This window comes from Echinops telfairi, unplaced genomic scaffold (genome assembly GCF_000313985.2).
Source record: "Echinops telfairi isolate 266 unplaced genomic scaffold, ASM31398v2 ScPeMD7_2291;HRSCAF=2852, whole genome shotgun sequence".
NCBI classification, from domain to species: Eukaryota; Metazoa; Chordata; class Mammalia; order Afrosoricida; family Tenrecidae; genus Echinops; species Echinops telfairi.
In genome coordinates this window covers 19,756,291-19,765,086 of record NW_022106189.1, presented here as the reverse complement: position 1 = coordinate 19,765,086, position 8,796 = coordinate 19,756,291, and the positions used below count along the sequence as shown (strand labels likewise).

Genomic DNA, 8,796 nt, shown 5'->3' with positions numbered 1-8,796 from the left:
ATCTGCAAGACCAGCAGTTCAAAACCACCAGCGAGCCCTCCTCAGGAGAAAGACGGGGGACGTGCGACTGCTGTTGACCGGTTACAGTGTCAGAAACTCACAGAGGCAGTCCTACCCTGTCTAGGGGGTTGCTGTGAGTCAACACTGACTTGATGGCAGTGAGTTCGGGTTGGGTTTGGTTGATAAACTTAACAAGGTTGTAAATACAACATCCAGAGAAGTGTTGGAGCTGTCATTGGATCAAATACAAGGACGTGTCATTTCCTGTTCATCACTCAGGGAACAGGCACTTCTGACAGATACAATCTTCAAATTCCTGCCAGGAAAGTGAGAGTTTCCCAGGCCTGTGAGTAACAGGTCCCCAGGGCAGGAAGCATCTACCAGCCCAGAGAATACCTCTTCCACCGGGCATGCCTCACAGACCCAGGCAAGCAGTCTGGGAGGTGACATCGGAGCCCAGTGCTACTTAGTTGTTCTGAGACTTGAGCATGGTAAGTGGTCCTGCGTAGCCAAGGAGGAAGCTTCCCTGCTCCACCAATTTCTTCCCACCAAAGCAAGAACTCCTCGACTGCAAGCAGTAATTCCTCTGTCATTCACTGGAAGGGAGAGGGAACATTTTCCTGCCCCCCCCCCCTTTCCTGGTGTGGTAGTTATATAATTTCATGTCAATTTGATAAATACAGTGAAGGGATGGAGTTGAGCCTATCAATCAGGTCACAGCCTGATGATGCCTCTTGGTGGGCATGGCCTTCTCATGAGGATTCTGGGAACTTCTACTCTTTCCTCTCTGGAGGTGGGCCACACTCTCTCTCTCTCTCTGCTTCACCTTGCTGTTGACAAGCCACATGGAGCCATGCTGATGGCAGCCAGAGCCCGGGAGATGTGTCCACCACCATTGGATACACAAGGCTTTGCACCCACCGGCCTGTCATCTTCCTGTATTCAGCATCATTGTATGTGACTGCGTGAATCTGAAGAATGATTTATGGACTAGTATCAGACTTAGGGGCTAATATCATATCAGACTTCTGGACTTGATCTTAATATACAATTACTCTTTGATATAAAGCTCTTTCTTGTACATCTATGAATGTCCCTGGATTTGTTTCTCTAATCAACCCAACCCAGTCTAACACACCTGGGCTGTCTAACAAGAGATTGGTCTGGGAGAGCAGACTCCAGACGTGGGTGGAAGCAGCCTTGATGAGGGCCTCCACCTCCTTGCTGGAGGGTTCAAGCATCACCACGTCTGCCCAGCGAGGCAGAGGCACACAGCAGCCCTCCATTCAGATCACTGAAAAGCTTTTTGTTACCCACCCTGCCCCTTTTTTAACATTTTAACAATTCTATTGACATTTAATTCACATACTATATAATTCAATCGTTTAAATGTATCAAATTGAGTTGTGCACAATCAACTGTAGGACAATTTCTTTATTCTTGCATTCATTATTCTTAGTTCTCCATTTCCCCCCCAGCCTCCCCTGCCATAACCCTAAGGAGCGATTAACCATTAACTATTAACCAGTTACTGTCTCTATATAGATTTACCTATCCTGGATTTCATATAAAGAAAAACATACAAACAAAACCAAAAACTCAACAATAACAAAACACAAAAATCAGAAAATAATAAAACTTGGAACAAATTTTAAATGGATCAAAAGGGAGAACAAATGATAAGGTGCTAAATGTTAACCCAAATACATCTGCATTAATCCAATTTTCAGGGTGCTCTGTTAGCAGACTGTTCACATCCCTCATCAATGATCAGAGGGGATTCTTTGGACGCGTCATTCATGTGGGAATGTCGAGCTTTCACAGTCACCGACTGACTGACTACACTTATCTACTGCAGACTGGGCACTTAGAACTTAAATTCGAATACAGTTTCCTCCTCTGGTCTTGGATTTTATCATGTACAATCCTTGGATCACACAGGCTAGTGTGCTGTGTGGACCTAGCTGACACTTCACTGAGATGGCTGCTTGTTTTAAGGTCAGCCTTTAGGACCCCAAATGACATTCTTTCTGCTAGCTGAACACCATTAAATGTCTTCACCGCACTTTGCTATAGTACTCCTATCTTCAGTGATATCTTCATGAGGGCTGTCTTCAAAAAAAAAAAAATCCCTCTAACAATACTCCCTGGAAGAGGGAAAGGGCCAGATCAGAGTCTGGGCAGGGGGGGCCCTGGGCCACCAGCCTCCTTGACTTCACAGCTTCGCTTAGCTGCCCAGGGTAACCGGAAGGGATGGCCTTTAGCTAGCCATGGGTGGCCTTACAAGGTACCACCCTGTATGCTGGGAATTATGATGCCACAGGCAGCGTCAGATAAGTCCCTGGGAGGTAGAGTCTGACTCAGACTCCCCTCCACTCCCCAGGTGCTCTGAGCAGACTTGCCTGGCCACACCTACAGGCAGGCTTTCCAAGGCACCACAGAGACTCCCTTCCCCCAATACAGGCCTTCCAGAAACAGGCTGGTTCTGAGCCCACCAGGGAAATGCACCATCCTCACTGCCCTTCCCTCCCGCCCTCCCTCACACCCTGTCTGCAATGAGCATTTCCAAACCCGCTCTGTCTTTCCCCCTCTCTGCCCTCAGCCCGGGTGGGGGTGGGGGTGGGGGTGGGGGTGGTGTAGAAAGCGTGGCTGTGTAGAGGGTGGCATCTAGTTGGCTTCCATCAATGGGAGCACTGTCAGGAGATGAGTGTGAGAGTGCATGGGGGTCACAGATGTCTTCCCTGGGCTGACTATGCCCTCTAGTAGAGGCCATGGTTCCTGTTGGAGGGCCTTCTACAACCACAGGCACTCTTTCCACAGGCCAGTGATGGCTCTCCCCACTTCAGGCCAAGGCTGGGAGTGCACCCCTCCATCCCCCTCACCCCCCCGCCCTCCCCATGCTGCAGACCTGTGGCTTGTTCCCCTCTCTCACGGTTTCCCTTCAACTCACCAGAGCTATTGAGTTGATTCTGACTCACGGTGGCCACACACGCTTCAGAGGAGAGCTGGCCCCCCTGAGGGTTTTCAGTGGTTGCCGGGTCTTTCTTCTGAGGTGCCTCTGGTTGGATTCAAATGACCAACCTCCCATGAGTAGCTGAGTGCATAATTGCATACGCATTGGGGCGACGCCTTAACTTTCTCTACTGCTTTGCAAATGATCCCTGTATTAATCTCTTCCTCATTTGCTTATGTTTCCTAATGGGGTGCCTACTGCTCTAAGAGGAAATTCCACAGGAGAGTCTGGGGGTGTTACTGGTGACCTCAAGTGTCCCAAACCAGAGACACTGTCGCCCTGTCCTTGCCTTCTTGATGACCACGGGCATGGAGAACCCATTGCTGTCGCTCATAGGTCAATTCATAGTGATGTGCTGATATCACTGTCAAGCCAGGAGGAGGCGAAGCGGCTGCTGCGGCACTTCCCACAATGGCTCTGAAGAGAATCCACAAGGACTTGAGCGACCGGGCATGGGCCCCCCCAGCACAGTGTTCAGCAGGTCCTGTGGGAGAGGATAGTTCCATGGGCAAGTACAATAATGGTCCCTCTCAGGATGGAGTATTTCTCTTGACAATTCCTTGCCCGGCAGATCACCCCCTCAAACCACCAAAGGTTGCATTTACCACAAGCATTTACCATCTAAATGGTAACAGTCATGGTGCCATGTATCTCGATACTCTACAGTGGTCTCTGGCACTAAATCTTTCGAAAGTCCTCTTGTCCATCTGTTCTCTGCTGTGTGATCCCAGATGACCCTTTAGTGCTCGGGACTGCTCAGCTCTACAAAACAGAGGGAGAAAAGCACAGCACAATAGCTCAGGATGGGCTCAGAGGATGCGATGTGACGCAAGAAATCATTGCATAACCTCTGTCCATAAAGATAGGAGACTCCGACAGAGAAGTCCTCTAGATTTCCGTGTGACTGCTGTCTATGAGCCCGTGCCTCCTCTTCCCCTGTGCACCGGGCTACCTGATGCAGCCGTGCCGTGCATTGTCCCTGCTCGGAACAGCAAACTAGAGAGACTGTGCTCCTGTCCCAGAGAAGGGTGTGAGTGACAAGCCGGTTCTCCAGGTATAACCTAGGTGTGAGACTAAAAGCTTACTTTACTGGTTTACCATATATACTCATGTATATGCCGAGTTTTTCCACCACATTTTTTTTAATGCACTTTTTGGTGCCTCGGCTGATATTCGGTTGGCTTATACTCAAGTATATACGGTATATTTGGAGAAGGGCAAGGTTGAGGGGTGATGGGCAGTACTGTGTGTGCTTGGATGAGGAAAAACAGCTCCACTAAGCTGTAGGAGAATGCTTGTAAGTGGAATCCTTTCCAAGGTCAAACAGTTATGAAAGGCGAGAGAGAAGAACATGAAGCTGTTCTGTATTCGTTTTGTTCCGAAGGATCTACCTGTATCTTAGGGAGAAGCCATGACCAGCCAGACCAAACTCTGGCCACACATCCTATATGTTGAGGTCTAAGTTTAACTGGTCAACATTAGGTGGATTGGAGCTATTAGTACAATACAATAACCTATATGTCAGGCAACATTCTGCTGTATGCATACGGTTTGCATTGGCTGATTTTTAGAAGTAGATCGCCGGGTCTTTCTTCTGAGTCTGCCTTAGCCTGGAAGAGTCACTGACACCTGCCAACCAGGAGTGACCCTGCTGGCATTTCAAACACCCGTGGCATATCGTCTAGGGTCAGGTCACCACAGCATGACAAACCGAGAGACGGATGATGGTTACCTACAGTGAGGGTCTGATAAATAAACGCTCACCGAATGAAGCAGAGAGCATTTATGGATCTGGCCTGGCTCACAGAGAAGTAAGCCGGAATGCACCCCTGTAAGTGCCCAGAACTGTGCGATGTATAATACGTGTAACCTCTGAACAGGATGATATGGACAGACACTGAGCGTGACTGTCCCCACTGTACAGACGAGAAGTCTGAGGGGTGGCCACGTCACACACTTGGCCCAAGGCATGGAGCAGGGTGCTATCCAGGCAGGCTGGTCCCGAGGTGATAGGCTCGACTGTTTACCAGGCTGGGTCATCACACAGGTGCACTTGGCCCTGAAGGATGTGGAAGTACACAGACGTTTTAGGTAAAACCATGAAAACCTGTGACGAATCAGTCTGCCCAACACACAGTGAGGCCCTTGTCGTGCCCACGGCTCAGGGAAACGGGGCTTGGGGGGTGGCAGAGGCAGCAAGATCACCGCTTCACAGAGGACTTGCAAACCAAACAGCTGGGAGATGAATGCAGGTCTTGTGTCAGGCCCTGTGGAAACACCGGCTACTCTTCCCCAAGAGGTTTGGCAGCTGCGATTCTTCCAAGAGTTGGGAAGGAACACTGGCTGGGACATTTGGGACGCAGACCCCTTGGCTCCCAGACCGTGCAGGAAACAAGCAGGGCAGCGCTCACACCACAGCGGTGTCCACCCCCAACAAGGTCCAGGCCCAAAACAGCAGCTCTGACACCAGCCCATCCACCCCAGCAAAGAGGCCGGGCCGTCCTCTCAGCCCGAGGCCTGGTTTCTGCCAGAACACAGGCCGCGTCCTGCATGATGAGGCCTGCCGGCCTCTCCCTCAAAGCCAGGAACTGGCTACCACTGTGGTCCCTGGGGGTGGGGCGGGCACCCAGGGCAGGCTGCCACAGCTTGGAGGAGTTACCTCTGTGTCCAGCTCCGGGGGAATACTTCCTGGATGTGACCCAGAGGGCCCGGGAAGTGGCAGAGGCTAGTTTCACTCCACCAAAGTATTCCCTGGGGGCACTAGTGTCCTGGCTTATGACCTTGGTACTGAAGGAAAATACAAGTGCTGGGCTCATCGCAGAGTTAAGAAATCACGAAGGGCATGGAGTCCTTCTCGAGCACTTTCTCAGCCTTTGAAAGCATCACCATGAAAGCGCTATCAGCCAGCCTTATCACTATAGCACTCAATGGCCTGTCCCGCATGCCAGTCTCTGCAGTGCTGCGCAGGGCTGTCAAGGAAGCTCTGCCTGGAGGCGCAGTAAAACACGGAACAACGTTGCTTGTATATCACTAATGAGACTCCTATTGTTTTATCTGATCATTGTCGTCAATAAAAAGCACTGACACCTCCAGTGTGTGCATTCCAGTATAAAAGCACATGGATCGTGTGCTCTGGTCACAAACAGGACTGCAGAAGACAGCTGGGCTGCTGTCTGACTCCCTGTGGGCCCCCTTCTTATGAAACGTCTCTTCTTGAACTCGGAGTTGGGGCATGGGCTCTGCTCCTCAGTATAACCTCCCACGAGGGAACACAAGTGATTCCACTGAGCACCATGGTGCCCCAAACACGCCAGCTTTGTTTCCTGAACATACTCCATTCCTCCTCACGAAAGTGCCTTAGGAGCCTTGGCGGCATTGAGGTTATGCATTGGGGTGTGATCTGCAAGACCAGTAGGTTTTTTTGTTTTATTTTTAATGTTCTAACATGTATTGCGGTGATGGTCTTATAATTCTCAATGTGATCGAACTATTGAATTGGATGGCTTGTGAACTACATGCCAATAAAGCTGCTTAAAAAGAAATATGTAGGTAGGCAGATAGCTAGAAATATAACAGCGGTTTTAGGGAGCCCCTGGTGCTGCAAACACTATAAAGCTCAACTACTGACTGAGAGATTGGCAGTTCGAACCCACCCAGAGGTCCTGTAAGAATGATGGCGTGGGTGTCTGACAGTGATGTGTCTGACACTACGTCAGGCCATAGCTGAATCCTTTGAGGTGGGGGCAAACTTACCTCTTCTTCCCAATCTTAGCTGATTCACACACCAGCTATGCCTCCCATGACTCAATCGACTGCTCTGCTGGATATAATAATTTGTTGCAATGGTCACACAGTCATAGGTATAGGGTTTATGAGACATGTAGCAGGTTGAAATTCAAGATTAGGAAACACTCAGGATACAGGTGGTCAGTCAGGCAGCTTCTCAGCCATGCTCACAGCAGTTCTCTCCCTGGCCCTAGGCCTGTCCCCCTCAGGACTCTTGGAATTCTTGGACCAGCCTGGCCGCTACCCTGCTTGGGCAGCCATACTGAGATAGTTGAAGTTTATTGTGACAACCTGGCTGATAAACACATGTGGGATTAATTGAAGGGAGGAGAGATAAATGGCTCAGTTAGCCTCGCCTTTCTAGTTCTCAGGTCTCTTGCTTTCTGATGGTCAGATCAGGGTGCAGTTGCCTTAGTCAGTTCCCTACTTCGGCTGGCAAGGCTCACTTCCTGGGAGACATCCCCGAGGAGAAGCCGCATGAACCTACCCCGATGCAGCCCTGGGTGTGGAGACCCCTGCCAGCGTTAAGATGCTTCCATGTTCACTGATTCAGATTTCCTCCTGAAGTCGGCATCATTGTGTGTGTTTTGTGAGATGGAGGAGGACTTTGTGGATTGGTGTCGGACATCTGGACTAATGTTGGACTTGTGGGCGGCTTGGACAGTACTGGGTTGGGATGCTTTCTGAATGTACACTTACCCTTTATATAAAACTCTCTTATACATGAGAGTTTCTATAATGTACCAACTAACACACATTCCAATGCTCGGATGCTCCACCGAGAAGTGCCCAGAGGCACCTAATTTCACCACAAAGCCTCCAGCCTTAAGTCACTCAGTTTTCCTGGGACAGGGCTCCCCTGGTCCTGCTGTTTCACTCCTGTTGCTGTTTCTCATCACCTCTGGATGCCTGTGCTGTGCAGTGTTGCGGTTCTTGTCTCCTAGGTCTAAGAGGTGTCCCACACAGGGGCCCCGGACCCAAAGGACCCCTTCCTCTCCAGGTTCTTCTCCTTGGAGATGGTCAGGCACCTCTGTCCACCTCTGGGGATGGCTCATGATAAGTCTGCCTCACACCAGCCTCGGAGCCCACTACCCACCCTTGAACCACCCAAGACATGGACGCACCTGCCCCTGAGCCCCAAGTCCCGAGTCTGGGAGAGGCTGTGCCAGGAGGGCTGCCAGCCCTAGCCCTGGCCTGTTTGGTACCACCTCCTCTCCCAGACCAGATTAGGGGCTGGCAGCACTGAGTACAGGGTCAGTAGTTGGAAACCACCAGCAGCTCCTCAGGAGAGAGGGCTTTCAACTCCTGGAAAGAGTTTCAGAAAAATCGTATGTCCTACCCTGTCCTCTAGGGTCACTATGAATCATTATTGACTCCAGGACAGTGAGAGTGAGAAAGTGCCTCAGCTCAAGCCATAGCCCCTGAAGCCATCGAAGAAGGGCTCCCTACTCTCATATTCTTATTCTGGAATCTTTCCAGCAAGCTGTAAGTGCCAGGTCTGTTTCCCTCACCATGTGACTTGGTGCCAGGCTGCGGATGGGGTGTGTTGGAAGATAGTTGATGAATAAATATCAGCTGTGAATCAGATATTCAACAAGAACAGGGGTCTGGCCTCAGGAGGTGGGAGAAGCACCCATGAGCCAAGGTCAGGCAAGATCCTAGGACACTTGTATCTAATTTCCCACTTTCCTCTCTCCTCATCTCATCCAACTAGGCTTAGAGGCACCTCCCTCTCCCAAGACACCAAGCCACAAGGAGGTCAGGATGTTGCGAATGTGTTTATTGTCATTCATAAATTTTATAGAAAACAAAATATATCAAATGGCTCAGGGTTAGATTTATGAAAAGAAAACTCCAGCTTTGTACAGGTCAGTATTTACATCCGGGCAGGGCTCTCCCCCATCAGGCGCAGCAGCTGCACTTGTCCAATGCCCCTTTGCAGATGCAGCCCTGGGCACATTTGGCACAGCCCACAGGGCAACAGGAGCAGCAGCCTG

The 8,796-nt window shown here is 50.3% G+C and overlaps 1 pseudogene; it reads left to right on the top strand.

The window, feature by feature from the left end:
- The first annotated feature begins 3,424 nt into the window (after positions 1-3,424).
- Positions 3,425-3,860, top strand: LOC101659209 (annotated as a pseudogene).
- The last annotated feature ends 4,936 nt before the right edge of the window (positions 3,861-8,796 follow it).